Here is a 23,861-nt window from a genome sequence, read left to right as displayed (position 1 = left end):
TTTCATTGATATAAATTGAACATAATTAAAGCATAGTGATTCATCACCAAAACAATATGTAATTCTATATTGTGCATAATTATTTCTAATGAAAAATAAATGAAATTTTGTCTTGAAGTATGATGTAGCATGGGTAACAGTCTTCATGCCAGGGACTTGTAGGTGGGCCTAACTGCATGAAGGCGGACCCACCTGGAGATGGATAGAGGAGCGGTGTCTCGGTTCCTAAGACTATCTGAAATATGTCCTTTCTGATGGTCTTAGGCGACCCCTGTGAAAGGGTCATTAGGCCCCCAAAGGGGTTGTGACCCACAGGTTGAGAACTGTTGCTCTAGACCAACGCCTGCATCCTTACTGATTCTGACCTTGGGTGATCTGTTAACTTCTGGGTTTTATCAAGTCCATCAAGTGGCTCTGTTACAAACTAAACCATTGCTTTAGGTTTAGTTGAACACCCTTAATTGTTAGGTTTTTTTCCTGGGCTTCTGTGTGGCCATTGCAATGAATTGTTGAACCCAGCAGAGAGGCAGAGTGCCCGGGCAGGGAGGAAAGGTTGGCATCAGAACAGGGTAAGGATGGATAGAGCATGAAGGTCTGTCTGACCCTGCCTCATAGCAAATAGGGAAGTCAGAGGAGTGCAGACCTGGCCTACTGGCTCGCCGCTGAGAGCACCCTGATGCCTGCGCACAATGACGTGTGCGGAGAGGTGTGGCTCTCAAACGATCGAGGCACCACTTGGCATCGTCTCCTCTTCGGCTTCCGTCTCTTCACACCGTGACTTGAACATTTTTTTCTGTCCTAACATCCTTTCACTTTATCTATTTTTTCACATGCTAATTACCCACACTAAATTCCTTTTCCCCTTTCACTGTTTTCTTTGACAAAATAGATATATCATCACCCATTCCAAATTGTAAGACACTTATTCCATCTTGCATGTAGTTAAAGCTCAGTACATCTTTACTGAAAATGGTGCCAGGCGAGACCTTTATTTTCTTTTGGCGCCTGTGTTCACACCATGGTCTAGGTCAATGTTTTTCCGCTGCTTACGCTTCTTGGCTCACAAGTGGCTTCAAAGATAACATGCCTTCTGGTTAGGAGTAAGTTTCTTTCCTAGCACAGTGCAATTCTACTTCCTCTTCTCTAGCTTAATGGATAATATGTTTTCTGAAAATACTCAGGCTTCCTCCCATGTTTCCAACCCACACCTAGCTTGACACTAAGTCTCATCGTACTGCAATGAGATGATCTCCACATTTACTTTCTGTTCTGAAATTGGGCAGTGCTGCGTGTAAGAGCTTGCCTGTTAATCAAAAGGTTGCCAGTTTGAACCCACCAATTGCTCTGTGGGAGAAAGATGTGAACATTTGCTTCCATGAGGATTGCAGCCTAGGAAACCATAGGGGACAGTTCTAGTCTGTCCTATAGAATCAATATGAAGCAGATTGAACTCAGTGGGAAAGGTGGGATACTGCGATGACCACCTTCAGGAAACTAATCTATGAAGGCTGGTTTTAACCCAGAAGTACCCCAGAATAGCCTTTATGAGCTTTGATCCCTGTCCACCCTACATTTGATGGATAATAGCTCTCTCATCATCTGTCCTTTTCTACAAAGCTTGGCCTCCTTAAGAATGACTTGCTTCATTTTAGGGATGGCCCATTGACTTGCAGATGCCGTAATAACAATTTTTCAAAAGATATTCGGTGAAACTCACAATCAGTTGATGGAGTCAATGTAGTTTGAAGAACAGATTAAAACAAAATCCCAAGTAGAAAGTGTTTTTAACTTGTAGAAAGTAGAAAGAGTTATAAACTTGGGGAACCTCTGCATAACACACATGTTCCTTCAAAGTTACTCAGAGGCCTCTGAAGAAAGACCTGCCAATTTGCGTCTGAAAGGTCAGCCTTGAAAACCCTACTGAGTGAAGTTCTATTTTAAGTGCAGTTCTGCTTTGTGCAGATGGGATTGCCATGAATACACTGCATGGCATTGCCTTTTTTGTCTCTTACTGTAATGTCACAGCTGCTAACGTATACTAAAGCTCATGAAGGTAAGAGACCATTAGAAGCTTAATGGAGAATAGCTAGGCTATGCTTCAGGCAGCCCACTTGGGGACTTGTTTGTGTTTGTATTGTAAGACATCCTCTCCGTTCCATGTTTGCTTCCTTGCTTAGTTGGTGGAATATTAACATCCATGTTCTACATATGCTTAACTAATTGTTTATGCATGGCTAATTAGATAACTACCTGGCTGCTTGCTTTGAAAGGCCACAGGATGGAGCTGTATACTGACACCTCCTTCCCCTCCTGAGGATTTACAGAATCTGATTCCTGGTTCACAAAAATAAATAAAAATCAAATACATGCACTTATATGAGATGTCAACTAAAATCAATAGTAATCTATTTCCCTGGGAGTGCAGCCCAGGCCCAGACAATCAATTAACAGTAAGCCTGTCAAAAGGCACAGGACGCAGGTTGCTAGGTGCTTCATCATAATTGTCCTGGCCCAGAGCATTTGAGTAAATGAGGTGCAATGTTGCCCCAAGTCTTCGGATCTTTGATAGATAATTTTTGGACGTCCTGCTGAAATACGATTGGCTAATTTTTTTTTTTTGCAGTAAATTATCTCAGGGATTGTCATGACCTGTAGTAAGAGAAGATTTTTCTCGGTCCATTACTGTGCTTGAGTGCAGAGAGATGACATGCAGGCTAGATGTGTCCTCCCCGCCTCCTTTTTTTTTTTTTAATGGAGAACTGACCCATTCTCTGGAGAGTTGACTGAAAAGCCCACTCCTCCTCTCACCTAGTTGGCACTCGATACATATTCATTATGTTGCACTTGGGGTTATATATTGGTATTCACTATAACAAGTATAGTTGGGGAATCAGAATGCAAAGTGTGTTGGAGGTGGCATAAAAATCATATAGCACAGGATCAACATGGTGATAGTTAGAGGTCTGAACTAGAAATTAGACTCATGAAATACAAACAAGCCTCCATATTACATTTCCTTAGCTTTACAGCAGGATATAAAGCAGAGTTCACTGATACATCAGCCTCCAATGGTGGCCCAGTAGTCACTCTAGTACATCTCTTCTTTTCCTGCTTCCACATACACAGCTTCCCCAGACAGGAGGCAGCTTCCCCGCATACATTTGATGGCTATTCTAGTCACATAGGCTCAAGGTCTGCCTGCCAGCTTCCAGCTCGCATAGCCCAAGTGTAGCTCCCCAGCTCAGGCGTGACTGCCACAAAGCAGAGACAATATTCCAAATTTATCTTAATGCTGCACCTTTTCAAGGAAGCTCTGTGATGAGACCATTCTTTTCCAGTCCAGGGCAGGCGGAAAGCTGTATCACAGGTATTAAGCTCCATATGATTTGAATTACAAAATAGATTTTTTACAAGTGATTTTTAAAAATACTATCATGGGGTAAATTTGAACACACCCAAACAGTAATCAAGGGAGAAAATTCTCAGCCAGTTAAAAGTCTCTGCCTAATAATATCAACAATGTTAATTCCAAAGATGGTCAGAATTATTCTGGCCTCAACAAAGTACTATTTGTATGCATAGAGTTCTCCTGAAGTGTAAGTTGAAAGTATATGAAAATATGCAAACTTGTATATGTAGCTATTTCCTTTAAGGCTGAATCAATTTGTCCTTATTTCTCATTGCATTAAATGGAGAACAACTTAATACAGTTATGATGATGAAGAAATCACTGTGAGAAGACTTACACAGCCTTCATAGTTGACTAGAAATATGAAAACATATGTAATATCTATATTTATCAAAGTCTGGGGAACTGAAAAGAATGCACAGGTATTAGTGAAATTGTTCTCAAACACGACCCCCACATTAACTGCTAATTTATACCATCCATATTTTATGTACTTTCTATCTTCAGTAATTGGCATAGTTACATTTCCGTGGAATATTAAATTGGGTCCATTATTGATAGAGATTTTTTTTGGAAATCAGAAGTACTCAGTGAAAAACCAGTAAAATAGCATGAACAGTAGATATGGAACACATTCAAAATCAAAACGAAACTCACTGCCATAGACTTGATGCCCACTCGTAGCGATACTGTAGGACAGGGCAGGATTGCCCCTGTGAGTTTCTGAAACTGTAACTGTCTCTGGGAGTAAACAGCCCTGTCTTTGTCCCTCGGAGATGCTGGTGGTTTCAAACTGCTGACCTTTGGGATCACAGCTCAACTCGTAACCACTACGTCACCGGGGCTCCTAGATAAGCACCATAGTAAGGATTCATTTATAGGATGATATTCACATTTTTAAGAATGAAAGACTGAACATGATTCCCACTGCATCTGTGGTGAAAAGTCTCGGTCAGTATGTGTTATCATATTTTCATGCTCACTTTTGCCTGAGGGAGGAGCTCTGATGGTGTTGTGGTTACGACTTGGGCTGCTAGCTGTGAGCAGATCAAACCCACCAGCTGTTCCTCTGGAGAAAGAAAAGGGCTTTCTACTCCCATAAAGAGTTACAGTTACAGAAACTCACGGGCGTAGTTCTGCCTTGTCCGCAGGGTCACTGCGAGGCAGCCTGGACTCAGCGGGAATGAGTTGGGATTGTTTGTTTCTCGTTCTTTGCCTTAGTGAAATGCTCTTTTCTCTCGATGCCTCCTCACAGCGTGCACAGTCAAAGGCCATTAAAAAGACATGAAAGAAAGAAAAGATTAAAGTGGGTACTGGAAAAGCCCCTGAAACTGGTTCTTAACCACAGAGTAGCTAAATAAAATGGAAGAAATGATGAAGTCAAAGAGCTCCATAGAAAATTGCAAAGGGAAGCTCAAGAAGACTACACCAACTAAGACAGGGGAGGTGCAACGACCCAGAACTAGAAAACCAAAAGGTCAAAACATGCTCAGCGTGTCCCAAACTGAAAGAACTCGAGGAAAATGTTCAAGCCGCGAGGTAGCTTATTGTGCCAACCTTGCCGATAAACACATACTGGGTAATTGAAGGGCGGAGAGATAAATGGCTCGGTGAGCCTTTCCTTTAGGATTCTCGGGTCTCTTGCTTTCTGATGGTCAGACCAGGGTGGAGCTGCCTTAGCCAGTTCCCTGCTTTAGTTGGCAAGGCTCACTTCCTGCAAGACATCCTGAGGAGAAGCCACATGGACCTATCCTGATGCAGACCTAGGTGCTAGAGCACCATATGGAGTCGCCTGCCAGCGCTGAGGTGCTTACACATTCACTGACTCAGCTTTCCTCCTGCAGTCAGCATCATTGTGTCGGTTTTGTGAGAAGGAAGAAGACTTTGTGGATTGGTGTTGGACATATGGGTTAATGGGTTAATGTTGGACTTGTGGGCTTGGGCAGCACTGGGTTGGGGTGCTTTCTTGATGCACACTTGACCTTTATATAACACTCTTTCTTATACATGAGTTTCTGTGGATGTGTTCTCTAAAGTACCCAAACTAACACAAGCCTCTAATTGCAATCTTGAAAGACTATAAGGTCAAAATACTGAATGATACAGGAAGTATTGTGAGAAGATGGAAAGAAGACACAAATGAACAAAAAGAAGTAACCAACATTCCACCATTTCAGGAAGTAGCATATGAGTTAGGAATTAGTTCAAGCTGCACAGAAAGCATTAGCTAAAAACAAGGCACTGGGAATTGGTGAAATACCAACGGAAGCATTTCAAGATGCTGATGAAGCAATAGAAGCGCTCACTCATCCATGCCAGGACATTTGGAAGACAGCTACTTAGCCCACTGACTGGAAGAGGTACATATCCGTACCCATTATAAACAAAGATAGCACATCAGAATGCCCAAATTATAGAATAATATCACTGAAAGCACATTTAAGTAAAATTTTGCTGAAGATCATCCAATAACGGTTGAAGTAGTACATTGATAAATAGCTGCTAAAGGTTCAGGGTGGATTCAGAAGAGAACATGGACCAAAGGATGTCATTGCTGATGCCAGGTGGATCTTGGTTCAAAGCAGAGAATTCTAGAAAGATATTTACTTGTGTTTTATTGATGACACAAAAGCATTTGACTGTGTGGATCATAACAAACTATGGATAGCCTTGAGAACAATGGGAATTCCAGAACACTTGATTGCGCTCGTGTGGGACCTGCCCATGGCTCCAGGGCAGTGGGGAGAATGAAACTAGGAATACCATAGGGTTTAAGATCAGGCAAGCTCTGTGGCAGGGTGGTCTCTTCTCACCATAACTTGTTCATTCGTATGCTGAGCAAAATATCCGAGAAACTGGAGTATATAAAGAAGAATGTGGCAGCAGGTTTGGAGGAAGGTTTACTAGCAACTAATGGCACGCAGATGACACAGCCTTGCTTGCCGACAGTGAGCTGGACTTGAGGCATTTGCTGATGAAGATCAAGGATTGCAGCCTTCAGTGTGGAATATGACTCAGTGTAAACAAGGCCAGGATCCTCACAACTGGACCAATAGATAACATTATGATAAATAGAGAAAAGGATGAAGTCTAGGATTTTGTCTTGCTGGGATCAAGAGATCAAAAGATGTGCTGCACTAAGAGGGTGTCCCACAGAGACAGTCTTTCCTTGTCCTAGAGTGTAGCTATGAGTCAGAATTAAGATGACGGCAGTGAGTCTTTTGAGTTATACGTATGTGGAACCCCCAAATCATAAAATCATTCACAGGGATGAAAAACAGAATCACTTTCCACGTGCTCCTGTTAGGTACTGCACTCCATTCTCTTAGTCCCAGCACTGTAACGGAATAGGAAGCAGACACTATGGACTCCAATTGCAAACCTCCACGTTTAAATGTTTTGCAGGTATGTGAGTTGTCAAATATTAGTTATCCAACATGGTCTTTCTGATCATGCCCTTCTGTTTCCCAAATCTCCTGTTCTCCATAGTCTTGGACAAGGAGTTAGTTGAGTTAGAGAAACCGTGGTTACAGTGTCCAGTGCAAAATGTATTCTCAAAGATTCAGTTGAAGATGGCATAAAGGGATTAAAAAAAAAAGAACACTTGGAGGACAAGAAACACAATGCATACATCAATGTGTGGATACAGTGAAGCAGTCCACCCTCTCCTTGCTTGGCTCCCATGTCTCCTCTGTAGGATGCAGAAGTCAGTGTCATCGAGAAGCTTGGACACCGTAACTGGTGAGAAAGGAGGTGGCATGGAACAGCGAGGAAGCTCTTTTCTAATTATATAGAAGAGTTACCGAATATTACTGACCTGTTTTTCTCTGTCTTGCCAGAAGCAAGAACAAGTTCCTCTTCCCTTCCCTGTATCCCACTTGCTCTCTCTTGGATTACCAACCCACGTCTCTAACCCCCGCCTCTCCTCTCTCCCCAACCCTCTACACACATAGGTCAGAACGGTTGCTTATTTAGAACCTCTTTTCTCAAATTCAAAAAACAGACAATATATTATCTGCGTGAGATCTGGAAAATACCAGAGTCTGCTTCTCTATAGGAGCCCTGTTGGTGCACAGGTTACACGCTGGGCTGCTAACTGCAAGGTCATCATTTTGAAGACACCAGCTGCTCCTCAGGAGAAAGACAGATGGGGCTTTCTACTCCTGTAAAGAGTTACAGTCTCAGAAACTCACAGGGGCAGTTCTACCTTGTCTTACAAGGTCAAGATGACTCAGCACCGACTCAATGGCAGTGGGTTTGGTTTGGATGCACGGTCTTCTATGATACTAAAATTCCAAACCGGTTGCCGTCGGGTCCACTTGGCTCATAGTGAGGCTGTGTGTCTCAAAGTACAACCGTGCCCCCAGAGAGTTTCCCAGGGATGTGGGCATTTGAAGTGAAGGGACAGGCATTCCCCCCACCCCCGCCCCAAGGCATTTCTGGGTGGGTTCCTACTGCCAACCTTTTGGGTAGTAGTCAAGTGCTTAACGGTTTGGGCCACCTAGGGACTCCTCTATGATAGAGCTTCTTAACCTTATACTCACATCAAAGTGCAATGGTTTGGGGTAGGGCCCCAGATACTGAATTTCCAGTAGGATGCTAAGAGATGCAAATGCTCTTGGTCCAAGGCCGCACTTTTGAGCAGAAAGAGTGTACAGCAGACAGAAAGGGTCATCCACAGACCTCAGACATGCTAAATCGCACTGAGACTTGCTCCAATGTTGTCCGCTAATCTGAGCATCAACCTCACTGTCACAGAGTTGATGCTGACTCGCAGTGATCCTATAGGACAAGGTAGAACTGCCTCCGTGCGTTTTCAAGACTGTTTATAGGAAAAGAAAGCTCCATCTTTCTCACAGGGAATGACTGGTGGTTTTGAATCAGTCCTCGCAGTTGGCAGCCTATACATTTGGTTTGCATTTTAAGGAATTTAATGCATTGCATAAGGATCCCCGGTGATGTAGTGGTTATGTGTCCTGCTGTGACCTCAAAGGTCATAAGGTCAGTAGTTCCAAACTACCAGCTGCTCCTCAGGAGAAAGACCAATGGGACTTTCTACTCCTTTCTACTCCTATAAAGAGTTACAGTCTCAGAACCTCACAGGGACAGTTCGACTCCTTCCCATAGGGTCACTGTGAGTTGGCATCAACTAACTTGATGGCAGTGAGTGTACGAGTATATCAGAGTAAAACTCCACCACTGCTCCCAGGTAAAATCAGCTCCTCAAGCTCTTGCAGCGTTATACTTCAGTGGGGTTATTGGCTTGAGTGTTCTTACACTGGGGTGTGCTTAGAGGATTATGGCCATAGCTCATCCTGATAGTTCACGTCATTTCCCGCACTTCCCATGTTATGGCCAAAAGAACATGACTCTGATGCGTCAAGTCATGCTTGTCAGAAACCAGCACATCTCTTCGCTCACGGAATTGTTTCTGCCTTTAGATTTCATGCTCCTCTTGCTTGTATGACTGCAGTCTAGTGGGGAGCTTGTGGCCTGGTGCTGGCAGGCAATACAGTCGTAAGATTCAAGACTTTTCCCTTGTGTTTGGAAGAGGAGCTGATTTTAGCTCTGAGCAGTGGTCATCTGACAGATTTTTGTTGTTTGTTTCTTAACGAACTCATTATTTTATGTGACACACATGCTTAAATAAACCAGTTGTTTCGGCATTTTCAATAAGGCTTTTAATTGATCCCAGCAGAATAGAGAATTTTCTGAAGTCAGAGGAGGAGAAAGGTTTGGGAGAGAATATTTTCAACCAGGTCTATGTGGTCAAACCCTTGCGAACATGCTCCACAATGACCCCAGAAGCTGTCCATTCTAAATGGAGAAAGATGAGCTCTCATGATTGGTAGAACCTTAGAGCCCTGCTCCAGGCTTCTTTTGTGACAAGCTTGACACCACCAGAAAGGTCTGCTTCGATAACCTGTCATCACTCTTTGAGAATGAGTGACCAAGATCCCAGGGAACCATTATACCTCCATTGTTTGAGGGGGGACATGGCTGAGGGAGGGAAAGTGTGAAAGGTAGATGTCTCTCTCCCCAACCCCTGGCTTCTGTCATCCATTGTGGATTCATGAATGTTTTTCCTTTATTCTGAAAATTGCAGTGGGAGGTCAGCAGAGGACACCTGCCCTCTATCACTCGATGGGCTCTGACTCAGCAAGCTCTAAAGAGAATAGAATCAACTTTAAGGTGCCAAGTTCTGGTGCAGCTAATTTGTTAATACTCATGGCCTTCGTCCACAAGATGGGAAGCTTAGATGTGGAGTAGAAAAAGCTTTCAGAAAAATGAGAAATCGTAGCTAACAGAATTTTCAGATAACCTTTGTTGTTGAATGGCATTTAGTCTGTCCTGACTTTAGTGAACCTACAAGACGAAATAGAGCTACCCCAAAGGGCTTTCTAGGTGGAAATCTTTATGGGACCAGATTAACAGGGTGTCTTGTTCTATGGAGTGGCTGAGGGGTTAATACCACTTAATCACAGCACCACCAGGCCTCTTTAAGATAACTTTTAAGTGAGCCTAAACTACTACTGTGGATACTTTGCATAACAAATAAAAATTGGAAACATGAAAACACATAAAATGTAGGCCAAAGACTCATAAATATTTATCATATTTTTAGATCCCTTTGTTGTGGTACACTAATTTCTAGACACCTAATAACCATGGCTTGATACAACCTTTCATATTAGAGCACTAAACAGACAATAAAAATGATTTATTTGTATCCAGTATACTCTTTCACATCACTTGTAGATAATCAACGAAAATTACTGTTGTTCAATGTCATACAGACTGCAAATCATTAGTCCTTTTACAGCATTGCAAACTGCCTCCGAGAGACTGAAATCATAAGAGCGGGTGATAGTAAATGTAATAAACATGCATAGTGTTTTGTATGTGCATCTGTTTATAGGAGAGCCATGAAACATCTTGTTAGCACAGGCTTGGGATACAGTGAGGTAAATCACAAGCTGACCTGTGCGTGTTTCTAAATACAGCAAATGAGATGCAGACAATAAATGCAATCATTGCTTGATGGGCTTGTTTTAGAGTAGTACTCATGTCTGTGGACAATTTGCTATGTCATTTCATTTGGGGCCAAGGTCTACTGAAGGTGAACTTACTGACTTGGGGGATACTTGTCTAAGAAAACAGAAAACGACATCAGTTATTGACTCTATGCCTTGTTAAGTCAGCAGAGACGAGGGCTCATGTCAAGTTTATGACATTATTCATTATAAACTAAAGAACAAGCCAAATACTAGCTTTGGGCTTTATCAAAGACAGTATAAAAGACTAAGAAAGGCCTTTCTCTGACAAAAACCATAGGAGAAATGTAAACCATTTTTTAAGAGGAAAAATACTCCCCCCGCCCCACTAAAATAGTATCTAGTAATTGGGTTGCAATCACTAGTTGAATGGATAGTTAACATTCATCCCCAGGACTACCTTGCATGGAAATAAATTTTATATATAAACATTATTTTTCTTTAAGTTAATATATTTTAAATTGAATGAATTAACTGTTGAGTTTTCCATATTGTTGTCCTTAGGAAAGGCAATGCTCCAGTCATCAACATTGCTAATGCGATCTTGATTTTATAGTCCACGTTTAATTGTCCAGCTCTCTGCAGACGACAGCACTGGGAAGGGCAGATCCCTACAGGGTGTAGGAAAGACACATTTTCATCATGGGCACCTGATTCTAGTACAGATTCTCCTCTGTCTTGATTTGAATGCTGCACTTAGTAGTCCTGCATATTCAATCACAGATTGAATGTTTCAACCTGGCCGTGTTGATAACTTGGGAAAATTGATGACAATGTAGAGAAAAAAATCCCAAGGCCGACCCATAGGTTGGCGACACGGAATCTGACCTCCTGGTAAAGACAGCTGTTGCGTGGAGCTGACGACCAACTGTTTCCCAAACCCATCGTCGACCCTGGCCATCCCCGCTGGCTGCTTTAGCACAACTCCTGGCTTCTCACGAACCCCCAGCCTCTGTGGGCTGGACTTTTATCTTCACGGAACGTCTATGATAAATGTGATTAGAACAGAATTTCTTGTATTTAGAGTCATTGGATTTTAGACCTGAGACCTAAGAGAACATTCACTCCAATCCATCATTTAACAGATAAAGAGGCTGAGATTCCAAAGGTTACGTGGCTTTTCTGAATCCATGTAGCTTATTTTGCCCGAAAGAGCCCAGTTGTTTTTTTTTTTTTTTTAACAATTTATTGGGGCTGATACAATTCTTTTCACAGTTCATACATATACATACATCAATTGTATAAAGCACATCTGTACAGTCTTTGCCCTAATCATTTTTTTCTCTTTTCTTCTTTTACATTTTATTATTGATATTATGTCAAAATTCCTTCGTTTCAGGTTGGCAGGCAGTTGAAGCTCAACACTCATTTGTAGCCTCCTCCCCCCACCCCCAGCCCTCCCCTCTATGGATTAAGCCTCAGGGAATCCCCTCTGGCCATGCTCCAGGGAGGCGAGCAGCCCTGCTATCAGACAGAGAGAGCAGATTATGGCAGATGGAGTTACATTAAAATGTAATACCTTATCATTGAACCTCCCCTTTGGCCCATTGTAAAATTGAGTTTTTAAATTTTCCGCTTTTTGGATTGATCATTTTCTCTACTTTGTTTTGTCGTTATTTTGGGCTCGTTTGCTTCTCGTTCAGGGTTTGCGGGATTTCCTGCATACGAAACCCAGAACAGGCGAATCTACAGAATCAGTAACTGAGGGACATGACAGAGGAGACTGGAGAGAAACGGGGAGCTAACAACAACAAATAGAAGAAAATGTTCTGAGATTGATAAAGAACTCTTCTTAATATGATTGAATGGCATGATATGTGAAATATATGACAATGAAAGTATTTTTTAAAAGACTGGAAGTTGGTCCCCATCCAGTGGTTCCATAAAGGCAAGCAGTTGACTTTCAAAATGAGAACTGCCAAAACCCCAAAAAGAGAACTGCCAAACCCAACACTCTTCCCTGGAGCAGTTCTACTTTGTAGCACGCGGAGCCATCATGAATCAGAACCAAAGCCACAACACTCGGTTTGGTTTAATTTATGTAGCTGCACATAATTTCAGTTTTATGTCTCGCTCTGTGTACTTGAACTTGAGTCCTGTTTTGCTCTTTGGTGTCGTTGGTATGCTTCCTGTCGATGACATCAGGACAGGTGAGGCTATAGAGACAAGCGCAGGGGCAGCGGGGGACGAGGGAGCTAAAGCATGAGTGGGAGAAGGGAGTACATGTTCTAAAATCGGCTGTGGTGGTGCTTGCACACTCCTTTTAATATGACTGACTTGACTGTTATGTGAATTATATGACAATCAGTCTTCAAAAATCGTTTAAAATAACTTATTTTACCTTAGATTAATTTTTTTCTTAAATAGTTTACAACAATAAAATCTATCATATGAAACCTTGTTCTATCGAGTATTTTTATATGTTTCAGTCATGGAAATATTTATATCATTTTTGTCAATTGCCCAGGGAAAGGTCACAGCCTTGAAGTTCCTCTAAGCCCCTTCTGATCAGTACGCATGGGCACCCCATGAGTTGGAACTGACCCTAACATAACTGAAAACTCCACACAGCTCGTGAAAGAGCCACTAGGGAATGGTTGAGAGAGGGGTGAGAGAGATGAATTCACTGGACAGTTTAGGGCTCAGGTGCTTTATAATGACGAGGTGCTACAAAAGAAAACACCTGCTAACCTTCTGAGAAGCAATAAACTCAAAGAGCACAGGAACTATGTCTAATGAATCTCCACTTTCTTGGAGATTCCTTATTTTGCACACTGGTGTATTTGTTGAAATGAAAGAGAAAACTTTTAGCGAGGACTTGTTGTCATGGTGCCACTGTGTCAGTTCTGACGCACAGCAGTCATATGGATAACGGTCCTGGGCTCTGTTCTCAATTGCTTAGGCTGGAGCCCACTGTGCAGCCTCTGTTTCACTTTTCTGAGCACGAGGTCCTTGTCCAGAGACTGACATTCGTGCAGAACGTTTCCAAAGCATGTGATGTGAGTCTCACTACACTTGCTTCCAAGGAGCATTCTGGCTGTACTTTATCCAAGACAAACATGTTTGTATTGACAGCCTGTGGCAATTTTAGTATTCTTTGTTAACATCATAATTCAACTGCAGAGTTCTTTGGTCTTCTTTATTCAATGTCTCACTTTAACATGCATGTGAGGTGAGTGGAAGTGCTATGGCTTGGAGCAGGCACACATTAACCCTTAAATTGGCATCCTTTCTCTTCAACACTCTGAAGAGGTCTTGTGCAGCAGATTTACCCACAGCAATGTGCCACTTAATTTATTGACTCTTGCTTCCATGAGCATTGATTCTGGATTAAAGCAAAATAAAAGATTTGACATCTTCTATCTTTTCTCTGTGTATCAGAAACTGACCTACTGGTATAGTTTTGAGGAATTAGGTGAAGGGTCAGATGTATTAAAAACATGCTCTTAATGTATGTTTAAAATAGTTCTGCTACATAAAACTGCAGCAAGAGATTCCTGGGATTTTAGGAATACAGAATCAAGAACACTTCAGGAAAGCCCTAGAGTTGGCATCTGGATCAAGGAAAGGTTTTATGACGTATGGAAATGATAAAACATTAGGTGTAACTGTTCTGGAAATGTGGTGAGAACAGAAAACAAACAAAAGTAAAAATAAAAAGGGGATTTAGAAAAATAAAAAGAGTAGAAATTTCAAAGTAAGAAGAGACAAGGTTAAAACTAGATGGGGATGTTGGTGACACCTAGAAATATCTTAAAACACATGGAAAAGACACTTTCCTCTGTTCCCTAGCAATTGTGTGTGTGTGTGTGTGTGTGTGTGTAGCTTCTAAAGGTAAGAACTATAAGGAGCAGAAATAATACATTTCTTGGACAGAGTCAGGACCATATAGGTGATAAATTGTCCCATGATAGCTTTCTGATGTACAGAATTTAAAATTTTAACTTTCTTATCTAAAGAGTAATTTTGCAAATGGCTCTTCTTTTCCTAATTACTTCTACAGAAAATATGTACATAATCTTGGAAAATGGACTGAATCCAAAGTTACATGAAAAGTAATGAAGCCAACGATGAAAAAAGAACTTGAAATGGTCTCAAGTTAGGAATAAAATTCTGTATCCACTTGAAATGTAAGGAAGGTGCATTTTTCTTTAATTTAGAAATTGAAATTATGTTAATGAAGGCATACTATAATAAAGAATAAACGTGATAACAACAAAAGGTTTGGAGCCCCTAGAACAAGAAGACTGAAACAGGAAGTGGTAGAAGAGGTTGGGCCCTTGCTCTTTGGGAACACTGACTGCCTTACAGGTATGGAGATTCTAGCCCTGTTAGCACCGTTGGGTGAGCCTTGGACTGGTAACTACAGGGTCATCCATTCAAGCCTATCAGCCAATTGAGGGAGAAACATGAGGCTATCTGATCCCATAAAGAGTTACAGCTTTGGAAATTATATGGGGTTATATTAGTTGGATTTGACTCAATGGCACTGGGTATGGACCTGAATCTCCTTATGAGTACCTAAATAATAATAATAATAATAATGCAATAAGGTCCATTCTATCTCATGGGGATCCTACGTATGACAGAGTAGAACTGGGCTTCATGAGGTTTTCATTGCTATGAACTTTCCGAAACAGATCATCCAGCTTCCAGACACCACTGAAAGGGGTTTAATAAACAACCCTCTGTTAGAGGAGATAAGTCCTCAATACTTGTGCTGCGTAGGGACCAACCAGTCCCTGGACTGAGTGTAAATAAGAACAATGAATAAAATTGTCTGTGAGGGAGTGGTATCAGAAACCCAGGTGAGCAGATCAGGAGGTTTTGGAGATTTGGGGAATTTGTGTCTTGCGAAGCTCCTTTCTGAGACGCATGCAATACCTGATCCAATACAGAGGGGCTCTTCTATACCGTCATTGGCTTAGGGGACATTAAGCCTTTAGCAGGGATAGTGCATGCGGCAAGGTTGCTTTGGAGGTTAGAGAGAGCTTAATTTTCAGTCTTCATTTATTTTGCTTGTGTCGATTACTACTGACGTTCAGAAGTTAGTTATGAAAGAAACCTAAAATCCAAAGGAAAAATCCCCAAACTATCTGAGGTTTGAGCAACAAAAGTTTTCATTGTCTTGGGGTGCTTTGTGTGGAGTCTAAGTGGTGGAGAGTTTCGTGAGGTGTAAGCACAGAATGCTGTGCTGTGCTCCAGAAGTCTTTGAGACTATGAGATAAAAAGATAAACATATGTTGGAATTAACTTAGAAGGAAGGTCAGGACACAGCCATGTCTGAATTGGAAATATAAAGCACAGTGAATATAAATCGCTCATGTTGAGGCAAGAGACCATTTATTGCCCTTCCATTTTTCTGTTAGGGAAAAGCAATAAAACTGGAATGAATGAGCCAATTTTAGATCTCATTTTCGTACAGCATCATTTTTCCTGAAGGTTCACCAATGATAAAAACCAAAGAGAAAAAAAGAGAGACAAAATCAACTTACTTCATCTTCATCTTGAGAAAATAAGATGAGGAACACACCCTTTAATATAAAAATGCTGATTACAGATGAGTTTGAATTCCTCTGTGTATATTTTCTTAACTTAAAACGTTAATGCAAAGCTCAGATCTAGAAACACATGAATACAAACACATATATACACATATGCCACTACGGATTCTAATGATTTGGCTCTACCTACCTACCTATCTATCTATCTATCTATCTATCTATCTATCTATCTATCTATCTATCTATCTACCTATCTATCTATCATGTAGCTTTCTATGTATCAGATGAGTGTTCTATTGGAATTACCAGGTTGGTGGTTCAAAACCACCATCTGATATACAGAGGAAAGATGAGGCTATTTGCCCCTGTTAAGAGGTAAAGTTTTAGAAATCCACTGGGTAGTCCTATGGTGTCCTGTGTTATGTGGTCACGCTTCAGAATCAACTAAACGGCACTGAGATTGAATGCATTAAGTTACCTTGATGACATTGGGTTCGAATTTTGGGTTTGGAGCATACGTCTATCATCTATCTTTATTTTCATCATCAAATATGACTTTTCAGAAATTATTTTAGTTATGTGCTTCTGCTGTTTAGTGTTTATTTCCTTCTTGTGCTTGTACTTGTCTTTTTCTTTTATTGACTAATAACACGTCTGATTCAATTGTTTCCTGGAAAAAAAAAAGCTGTTGCTTTCAGAGAGAGGATAAAAGATCCCATGTGATTCTCTGGAAGTTCAAGACTGTTAAGCACTGTGACAGTCTGAGGTTTTACCTTTCTTGCAAGCTAAAAGGGCAACCCCCGTGCAGGTTCAAGGTGCTAGCAGAAAACTTGAGATTCTTTGGTCAGAGACAAAGGGTTTTATTATTCACAATAAAACCGGGCTCCTAGATGTAGTATTCATCCTGGCCCATGGGGCTAATTCAGAGTGGATCTTGCACACACAGTGAATTTGTGTTACAACTGAAGAACCTGAACTAGAAAATCTCACTCAATTGGAGTGCCTCGCAGCAAACACTGGTGGCACTGTTTGGCAGTTCACCTCCACCATCTGCTTCAAGAGAGAAAGATGAAGCTGTCTACACCCATAAAGATTTACAGCCTTAGAACCCCTATATCTGGTCACTATGAATTAACTCAGATTAGCAATCATGCCCAGCCTTTGCCACAGAGAGAAACATTACCGTTACAAACCTGGAGATTAAAAAAAAAAATAAAAGTTTCCCTCTGTCTTATAGGCAGACATCATCACTGTCTTACAAGCTTATTTGCTTCACACCAAGCTTTGAAAAGATTATCTGAAACAAAGCATCGCCAGTGTTTTTCCATAGAGCAGTGAGAGAACCAATGATAATTGCCTCCCCAAGGAGACTTTTATAGCTCTGTGTACTTGGACTTCTAAGTATGTATTTTATTAATTGCCCAGGAGGTAAATATTTTGCTTAGCTGACAGTTTCCATCATCTCCCAGTCAGACTGAGCTCTCCGTGTCTCTTCATTTCATCACTCCTAGGACAGAGGCATCAATCTCTTGACTCGGGTTTGCTGTCGTCACTCGCAGCTATTTTTCAAACAAGCACCATATGTAAACGACCGTTTTCTTTGTACCTTTTCTCCTTTCTCAGGCGACAGGCCTGTACTTCCAAGCTGAATCTGCTTTCTCCAATGTTTATTTGGTCACAATATTTGCTACAACTTTTGAGTCATGTTGTCTATTTTTTATAGTAGATATGGATTCCAGCAGCATTCGGTTGGAATTTTCTTGGATCCCATATGTATCATTTAGTTATTTTCCCTCCTGTTTGGAGAGTCTGATGAATCTATTATCTCTTTATTTCCCATTGACCAAAGATCATCCCTCGGGAAAGCAATGTCCCATGTAGCTCTGAAACATGCCGCTTGATGTCTAGGTTTCTGCCTGGCTTCCTAAATCTAGCAACTATGAGATTTTTTTCTCATCTTTTTAGGCTATAAAGAAGAAATGCTACTCCTGAAGCAGTGAAAATATCAAATTTAACATCTGCATTCAGAAGAATTTAGGCCAATTCCAAATAAACTATTTAAAAAGAATGGACTTATCTCAGTTTCATTCTCTGTGCTCAAAACGTTTCTGGACTTTTTATGGACATATTTTTGAACACACATTTTACAAAGATCTTCCTACTAGTTCATCTTTCTTCTTTAATACTTAGTTAATACTTAGTTTTATTTTCTGAAATAGCTGTTAAGTTTTTTAGAGCTTAATAAAAAAGTAGATAACCTGGATTTTTAAAATGTGAATATGCGCAATGAAATGTATTTCTATGTGATTGATTTACTGGTCCTAAAGCTAATTCTGGCAGTGGAAATCCAAATCCACAAATGCTTTGTGGGGAATTAAAAAGTAACTCATTCTCAAAAATAATTGCAAACATGTTTATTACAAATGCTCCCCCACCCCCATTATCATGATTCCAATTCTACTTTACTAATCTGGCTGGACCAGAGGATGTACACTGGTACAGATAGGAACTGGAAACACAGGGAATCCAGGACACATGAACGCCTCAGGACCAGTGGTGAGAGTGGTGATACCGGAAGGGTGGAAGGAAAGTGAGGGAGAAAGGGGGAACCGATTACAAGAATCTACGTATAACCTTCTCCCTGGGGGGACGGATAGCGGAGAAGTGGGTGAAGGGCAATATCGGACAGTGTAAGATATGATGAAATAATAATAATTTGTAAATTATCAAGGGCTCATGATGGAGAGGGGAGCAGGGAGGGAGAGGAAAAATTAGGAGCTGATACCAACGGCTCAATGATGAGGGAAACAAATGTACAAATGTGCTTGACACAATGTATGTTTGGACTGTGATTCGAGTTGTATGAGCCCCAAATAAAATGATTTTTTTAAGTAGAAATGATAAAAATTATTGAAACTTTACTGTTTTTTTTTTTTACTTTTAATTAACAGGAATCATTTTCAAGCTAAAGAGATTACATCCAATAGGAGGGAATTGTTTTCCTTTTGGGTAGATGAGCCTATGGCATGTAGCAAAAGAAAAGACAAACTGGGAGTTGCTGCCAACTCAGAGTGAGGCTACAGGACCAGGTCCAACTGCTCTCTGGAGTTCCTGAGACTGTGACTTGGAGCACTAGTAGAAGCCCGCTTGTTTTGCTTTGTTTGCTTTTTTTTACCAAGAACAGCTGGTGCTTTCAAACTCCAGACCTTGGGAATCACAGTCCAATGCTTACCCATTAGGCCACCAGAGCTCCCTGTGCGTTTCCAGAGTCCATGAAATCAACCCACTTTGACGTGTCACCTACATTGCTAGCAAGTGATCCTACACATATCCCCTTATTCTATGTTCATGCACTCCGTTCTGCTTTGATTTTGTGTTATTTTTGAAAGATGCTGTACATTGTCCGAAAGGATAGATGTCACTGAGAAATCCTGGCATTTACGTGGAACTTAGGTACATTTAGGCAAATTTCTTGGTCACTTAGCCTATGCCTAGCCATGGGAAAGCGGCAATATTAGTTCCTGATGCATGGGTGGCTATGAAGCTAATGCGATACAGCATGTGACGGTGGATGGAAAACTTGAAAGGACCTTGTTGCTCAACATTTCTCTTTCTACGTTCCCTTCTTCTTCCTGTGTTCTTTGATAACACCAGTATCGTTGAGTTAGCAATTTAATATCTTCTTGGAAACAGATTGAAACCAGTGATAAGAGGAAGATGGCCGAGCTGCCAGTCGCAAGCTAATACGTAGAAGGATCTACCTACTCTGGAGACAAAGAAGCAATATGGAGAAGCATCTTATTCTTCCAGTGCCGTCTTTATATAGATTTAGAGTGTAGAAGGATGAACGTAGCACAATGGGGATATAAACTGGTCCATCCCCAAGTTACTGGGCTGGGTTTCAATCCCGCATGCAAACCATAGACACTAGTCAACAACTGCTCAAAAAGAAACTGGTGGTCTGCACTGCACACCTTCACCTACCTCTCAATAGAGAGTTAGAAGACACACAAAAGCAACACAGGAAAAATATTACCTAGTAGGTTCCTTATGTGCAGAGTCTTACCACTTCGGCAGGGGAGTCATCAGGAGAGCACAAGGTCCCTCTTTGATATTGTAGTTACCATTAGCCTCCAGACCCTTTGCAATATCGTGCACAGCAGAATGAACTGCTTCCTGGTCCTGCCCTTGTTCTATGAATGGCGACTGATTCAACCCTGGCGATCGTGGGATTTTCACTGGCTAATTTTTGGAATTAAGTCATCAGCCCTTTCTCCCTAGTCTATTTTAATCTGGAAACTCTCCTAAAACCTGTTCAGCATCAGGGCCATATGAAAGCCTTCCTTGGCAGACATGTGGTATCTGTAAAGGAGGTGCATTAGCTCAGAATTGGACCAGTCTCCTGATTCAAAGGCGAGACTTCTACCACTGAACACCTATTATCTCCCTAATGGAGCAGGTGTGGCTAAGTACTATTGAGTCTACTGCAACGCATAGCAACACTATGCGCAGCAGTGTGCAATGCTGCCTGCGCCCCCACCATTCTCAAAAACCACTGCTGTGTTTGAACCCACCGTTGAAGCTACTGTGTCAATCCATCTCATTGATAGTCTTACACCTTTTCACCAACCCTCTACTTTGCAGATGACATGCCCAATGTACGCAAAACAAAGTTGTGCCACTTCTTTACTTCTAAGGAGCATTTTAGTTGTACTTCTTTGAGACACACACACACACACACACATTCTGCTGGAGCCCAAGGTACATTTAATATTCTTTGCCAACACCTTAATTAAAATTGCATCCGTTCTTCTTTGGTCGTTGTTATTCCTTGTCTGGCTTTCGCAGGCACATGAAGCAATTGGCACTCTCACGGCTTGTGTCAAGTGCACTATAATGGTCTTTGCTTTTTAACACATGGAAGTTCCTGTGCAGCATATTTGAACCAGGCAATCATAGATCACTTGATTTCTGACTGCTGCCTCCGCGCGCACTGATTGTGGGTCCAAGACAAAAGGCATCTTTGACCATTTCAATCGTCTCTTCATTTTTTGTGATGCTGCAAATTGGGCCAGTTGTGAGGACTGTTGTGTTCTCTGTGTAGAAGTGTAACCCATATGGAAATATTGAGGACTTTGATCTTTAAAAAGTGCTTCGAGTCCTCTTCACTTTCGCAAGCAAGGCTGCATCATCTACCTAGTAGAGGCAGCTACTGAGTCTCTGATTCTAAGACGATGTTATTCTGCATATAACCCAGTTGCCAGGTGTTTTGCCCAGCATTCCGGCTGAATAACTGTGGTGAAAAGATACCACCCCGATGCACACCTTTCTTGACTGTGAAGCACGTGTGCTCCCTTCTTCTGTTCCGATAACAGCCTCTTGGTCCATGTGCAGGTTTCAACGCTCACAGTTATTCTTGAAGTTTCATTCTTTACAACGTCATCCGTATTTGTTAGGACCCACGTAGTGGAATACCTTTGCATGGTGGGGAAGTAATTGTGGCAGTGGAATTTTCTACAGAAGACTAACGAACAAGGTTATCTTTCTCCAAAGATACATTCCTGCTCTTCCCTGAGATGGAATGCATAGGTGGTACATCTGAACATCTGAAGCAAGGGCCACATACCTTGACTCAGGAGAGTGCCATGGGGTGGGAGGTGGGGCTGTGGGTTGGGCTGGGGAGGGAGCCCTACTACATCCCGGCCTGTTTCCATTCTGAGTGTGAAGTGTGTTCAAAGTTTCCACATTTATCAGTCCTGCTCATCAAGGCATGAACATTTAAAGATTTTGTGAAGTTGTACAAGCATTGCCCCCCCAATATGCCTTTGACCAGGGTGTTGCCAGGGTCCTATCTTCCAGGAATCTAGCAGAGTCTGCTGGAAGGACCTCAGGCCCCCAGGGGTGCGTCTCAGCTTCTCCTTCAAACCTTCTTGGGCTTTTGCTAGCTTTTAGGGTCGGGGTAGTGGGGTTCAATATAGTGCTCTTTGTTGTATCTTTTAGCTGTCAGGAAGGAAATGACAAATTGGGGCTCTTTTGGCTTATCCTTGCCACATTTGTTCTGTTCGTGTTTCGGTGTTCTGAGATTGCTCGTTAGCACAGCACCAGCCCCATGGGAGAAACTACGAAAGCTTCAGTGGAAAAACCCAAAAGTGTATGTAAAAATGGGGTTGCAAAGAAGGAAAGTTAGGGACCAAGCAGGGGTTATAATAACCTACAGCCAGCCCCCACGATAAAGTTCACCCAGTTATTTCAATCAGCCTAGAATTCTTGTAGGTTCTTGAATGGTGAAAATATATAAGGCACAGGGACTAACCATCAAGCCTGGATGTTGAACTATACCAACATGCACGTTGGGAGAAAATTCTGGGGATCCACTTCAACAACAGTCACGAGCATTGGAAACACAACTGAGCTCCGTGTTCTTCATAAGAATTGATACGATGTCAGTTTGTTTGATTTCATTGTTTGTTTTAGAATCCTTATACATTCTGTCATGTAATGGGCTACCCATTGAGCTGTTGACCACAAGATCAGTGGTTTGAACCCACAAGTTGCTTCAGCAGAAGAAGGAAGAGGCTATTTTGTCCGGTAAACATTGAAGGTCTCAGAAACCCGCAGGGCAGCTCCACTGCCTATCACGTGGCTATGAGGTGGCATCCACTCAACAGCAGTGGGTTTTGTTTGATGACCTCTGTCTTCAAAAAGCCATGAATTAAAATTTCTGCTTCTTAACATTATAGATAATGTTTTGCAATGGCAGAAGTGAGAATTTTTAGTAGAAAAGGATATAAATGAATCGCTTCTTTTATCTGCACCAGCACACAGCTGGTTCCAAGAGGTGGAGGGTAAAGAACTCCAAAATGTCTGACTTTCCAAACTAGCATAGGACTTCCCTCATCTCTAATATCAACTACTGGATGCTCTCTATTTAATCTTTAGGTTCCGTCATTGGCTGCAACGTTTCATGGAATGCATGAACGTACTTGTCATGTATTAGGGAGCTAATAGGGGATAACCCAGGGTCAAAAATAACTGAGAAACAACAGGGGAACCTCAGAATACAGTTCTTGATGAGGACAGCTTCTTTTTTGCTCTCTTGTGCTGGACCACGTTGGGGCCTTCTCAGGCAAAGGTTACACTTCTAAGATTTGTGCACTGGTCAGGCCCACCAGAGTTATCTTGGTCCGACCACTTCATGTTTCTGTGTCCCATAGCTCTTTTGTGTCACAACTCTCTATTATTTTTAATAACTGTATCGGTTTCCCTTTAGGCCTAGCTGATGACAAAACTTGTAAAGTTTGATACACACCTTATTTGCATGGTCACCCCTACCCAGGGGACTCATACATTTACATTAGCAGCAAGCTGTCCAACTCCCTTGGTGTGGGAGGACAAGCACCTTATTTGTGTAGTCCCACCCAATCATTGTGTGGATGTCACAAAAACTCTCCACTAGAAGGGTCAAATAATTTGCTCCACCCCACAATTCTAATACTCTGCCCCTGATAAGATTTCCAGTAGCTGTTGAATTGTCAAAAGAAGAAAAATAATTGAAGATCACTTGAAAAAAAGGAGGCAGGTATTTACTATCATATTTGATGATTATATAATGTAAAGGCAACAAATAAAAAGGAGACATTAAATCAACAGGAGATCCCAGAGTGAAGCTCAACAATGAGGCTGGAAGTGTCACCAGTTGGCTGCCAACTCACGCTAATGTCAGCCACAAGGGACCCCAGCGTTCCTAGTCATGTCCCTTCCCTCTGATGCTGTTTGCTGGTAGTCTGGACCTTTGTCACCCACGAGAGTTTCATAGCCTATTTTTGGAAGGGGATCACCAGGCCTTGCTTTCCAGTCCACATGATGCTGGAATCTTCTCCGTGGATGAGATGG

The 23,861-nt window shown here is 41.7% G+C and overlaps 1 pseudogene; it reads left to right on the top strand.

The window, feature by feature from the left end:
- The first annotated feature begins 6,772 nt into the window (after positions 1-6,772).
- LOC142453163 (leptin receptor gene-related protein pseudogene) lies at positions 6,773-9,021 on the top strand (annotated as a pseudogene).
- The last annotated feature ends 14,840 nt before the right edge of the window (positions 9,022-23,861 follow it).

The sequence above is a fragment of the Tenrec ecaudatus genome, chromosome 7 (assembly GCF_050624435.1).
Source record: "Tenrec ecaudatus isolate mTenEca1 chromosome 7, mTenEca1.hap1, whole genome shotgun sequence".
Classification (NCBI taxonomy): Eukaryota; Metazoa; Chordata; class Mammalia; order Afrosoricida; family Tenrecidae; genus Tenrec; species Tenrec ecaudatus.
The sequence above is the reverse complement of the archived record's forward strand: the minus strand, read 5'-3'. Positions and strand labels throughout refer to the sequence as shown.